The 3,949-nt window shown below is 38.2% G+C and overlaps 1 pseudogene; it reads left to right on the forward strand.

Moving 5' to 3' along the window:
* Positions 1 to 983: 983 nt before the first annotated feature.
* On the forward strand, positions 984 to 3,378 carry LOC144226893 (60 kDa heat shock protein, mitochondrial pseudogene; annotated as a pseudogene).
* The last annotated feature ends 571 nt before the right edge of the window (positions 3,379 to 3,949 follow it).

Below are 3,949 nucleotides of genomic sequence, written 5' to 3' on the forward strand. Positions count from 1 at the left end.
TCTAGTCTAGGGTAGAAGGTGGCCTCAACCTCCAGAGTGGCTCTGAAATTACACCTTACTCAGGCAGGACAAACCAGACTTCCTTCTCCCCAGCATGGAATGCAAGCTTGAGGCCAAGGCTTGACTGTGGAGGAGACTTTTGGCCTCCAAATGCTCACCCCAGAAGGAAAGACTTGGGCCACTATTTTGGAAGATCAAAGCCTAGGGCTCCCCAGCTTTCTTTCACCCTGAAAGAGGGTCAGGGAAGTGCCAGCAGCTCTTTGGAAGCAAACATCCATTTCTCCGTCTGGCTGCAGGGAGGAGGGACAGAAGACAAGAGGAGGCCTTCTGTCACCGTTGGTTGTGCCAGGTCCTTGAGGTGGCTGGGCTCGGGCAAGAGATGGGGGACAGCTGTCCGGCCTGGGCCTTCTCAGGCCAAGATGGGAATGGGGGCCACTTTAGGAAGGTGAGAAGTTGGTGTGTTTGTTTTAAAGTTTATTTTCTTTCACTTCTTAAATAAACATACACACACACACACACCAATGTTTTTGTGGAGTTGGAGATGGGGTGGATCAGTGGGCACTCTGGCTTCCCAGCATCACTCCTCATCAAAGTTCTGACTCAGGAGGAAATTGGAAGCCAAATCCTTTTTTTTCCCTGAAGATGAATAGACCTGAATCAACAGATTCCCTAAGAAGCAAGAAGCGTGGGGACTTTAACAGCCTTATAGCTTCTTTCTACTGTGACTTCACCTGGATGTAGTTCATCTCCAGAGCCTCCTCGTCTATGGACCTACCTCACTCTCCGCATCTGAGATTTCTGCCAGCTCCCCAGGGGTCTCATTTAGCTTCTGCATGAATTGCCCCTGTTGTTGGCTAATTGCTGCAAACGCTGAGGGTTCTTCTAGCCCACAGCTGAATGAAGAGATAAGCACGGATTTTAACTCCCTACTGACATTCCACAGCAAAAACCAACTTCATAGAGTAAAAGGGTATAAATAAGCAATGAGCAGTTCTCAGGCAAGTATTTTTTTGTTTGTTTGCTCACTTACATAGGCAGGGATAGGATGATCTTTAGTGGGTAACATTTTATTCATACATTGTAACATATATTCTGACCAAACTTTTATGTAAAAGCTATGGCTCCAAGCACTGGGAGACAGCAGTGAAAAAAACAAAACAGCAGCAGCAAAACACAACTCTTACCTTTCTCTTATGCTTTACATTTAATTTGGGAAAAAGAAAGAAAATTTAAATTATGGAAAAAGTTCTTTGATGTTTAATATATATGTATATAATTTATACATATGCATACATATACATACATTTATTAACATACTTATTAAACATTGACACTTCGGACTTTAGGAAACAAGTTTTAATGTCATTGGTTAGATTGATATTAGAAAAATATAAAACATTTGCCCAATAATTAATTAGGAGACTAGCTTTTACTATAACACAAGGTAGATAAAGCCATTGTAAAATTTGTGTTTGAAAACATTGCATACTTTTGTGCCATGGGGAAAGCTTATTAAAGCAAAATTAATTATTAATAATATATCTTGTTTGAAATAAAATACAGAGGGCTTCTTAAGGTTTTTGAACAAGGACACTGTTCATACACTAAAAAGAGGTAGTCTGAATTAAGGTCAGAGTATCTCCTGATTAGTGAATTTAATGAATATTATTTGGGTGAGTTTATATCTCAAGCTTTGAGTGCACAGAAGACTCTTTGCCCTATTTTTAAAATTAATTCAGTTTCAATTCAGTTCTCAGAAAACAGGATAGCTCCTTATCTCACTCCGGCTTATTCTAAGGATGTAAACTTTGGTGCAGATTCCCTACTCATAATGCTTCAGAGTTATACCTTTTATCCCATGCTACAGCCCTTACTATGGGCCAAAGGTAAAAACAGCTATTATTGAACAGAGCTAGGGAACTCCCAAAGCAACAAAAGATGGTGTGACCATCAGAAAATCCATTAACTTAAAGCCTAAATATAAAAAATTTTGCTGCTAAACTTGTTTGAGATGTTGCCAGTAACATAAATGAGGAGGCTGGGGATGGCACCACCACTGCTGCTGCTGTGCTGTCACAGTCGGTTGCCAAGGAAGGCTTTGGGAAGGTTAGCAAAGATGCCAGCCCAGCGTAAACAAAGAGAGGTGTGATGTTATCTCTTGATGTTGTAATTGCCAAACTTAAGAAGCAGTCTCAACTTGTGACCAACCCTGAAGAAATTGCTCGAGTTCCAATGATTCCTGCAAATGGAGACAAAGAAATTGGTAACATGATTTCTGATGCATGAAGAAGGCGAGAACAAAGGGTGTTACCAGATTAAAGGATGGAAAAGTACTAAATGATGAAGTGGAGGTTATTGAAGGCATGAGGTTGCATTTCTCCATACTTTGTTAATACATCAAAAGATCAAAAATGTGAATTCCAAGATGCCTATGTTCTGTTGAGTGAAAAGAAAATTTCCAGCTTCCAGTAAATTGTATCTGCTTCTAAAATTGTGAATGCTCAACAGAAGCTGTTGGTCATAATCGTTGAAGATATTGATAGAGAAGGTCTAAGTACATCAGTTTGCATAGGCTAAAAGTTGGTCTTCAGGTTGTAATGGTCAAAGCTCTTGGTTTTGGTGACAGTAGAACAAGATTAAAGACATGGCTATTGCTACTGGTAGTACTATGTTGGGAGAAGGATGGACTAAATCTTAAAGATATTCAGACTCAGGACTGAGGAAAAGTTGGAGAAGTCATTGTGACCAAAGATGATGCTATGCTCTTGAAAGGAAAAGGTGGGAAGACTCAAATTGAAAGTTGTATTCAATGTCATCAAGTAGTTAGATATCACAACTAGTAAATAAGAAAAGGAAAAAGTAAATGATCATCTGGCAAAATTCTCAGATGGAGTAGCTATGCTGAAATTTGGTGGGACAGATGGTGTTGACATGAATGGAAAGAAAGTTACAGATGTCCTTAATGCTACGAGCTGCTGTTGAAGAAAGCATAGTTCTAGGAGGGGTTTATGCTCAGCTTTGGAGCATATGTATTCCAGCTTTGGACTCAATAATTCCAGCTAATCAAGACCAAAAATCAACATAGAAATTATTAAAATAACACTCAAAATCCCTGAAATGACCATTGCTGAGAAGGCAGGTGTTGAAAGATCATTGAGAATTGAGAAAATTATTTAAAGTTCCTCAGAAGTTAATGATGACACCAGGTTTGGAGATTATGTGAATATGATGGAAAAAGGAATCATGGATCCAACTATGGTTGAAAATACTGTTTTATTGGATGCTGCTGGAGTGGCCACTATAGCAGAAATTGTAGTTACAGAAATTCTCAAAGAGAAGGCTCCTAGAATAGATGGAATGGCAGGTGGTGTATTCTAATTCCTAGAATAGTGCATGACCACTATTAATGAACTAAAAGAGGAAGCTCAAGGTAGTGCCCATCACCAATGTCCTCAGAGAAGTCAACTGAAGAAAATGACTAAAGAAAAGGCTGGCTGATGTTTAAGAAAATCTCTGTAATCATTATTTACTGGTTTCAGCTGACAATAAATAATGGTTTACTGCTGTCATCTTCCATGCTGACAAATAATTTATTTTGCATTTTTTAATAAAAAGACATTTATACATACCTAATAACTGAGTGCAAAAGCCATGTTCCAATGTACTGCTTTCAACTAAAATCCCTGAGGCATTTTTACTACATTTAACTCTTCTGTTAAAATTAGGATTTTAACACTTGGTCTCACCACATGAGAAGAAACAGCCTTTCTGTGCAAAATAACAATGATTGTGTACAAGGTAGAGAAATATTCAATTTTGTGACAACACTTGGGTAATAAAAATTTGTTTCCAATTTTAAAAATTTTGATTTGTGAAGAAAATCATATCCGATTTTTGGCATAACAATAAATATTTCCATAATAAATATGAATTTTGTTAGTAAATGGAA

This window comes from Crocuta crocuta, unplaced genomic scaffold, assembly GCF_008692635.1.
Source record: "Crocuta crocuta isolate KB4526 unplaced genomic scaffold, BGI_CrCroc_1.0 scaffold283, whole genome shotgun sequence".
In the NCBI taxonomy this organism is placed as follows: Eukaryota; Metazoa; Chordata; class Mammalia; order Carnivora; family Hyaenidae; genus Crocuta; species Crocuta crocuta.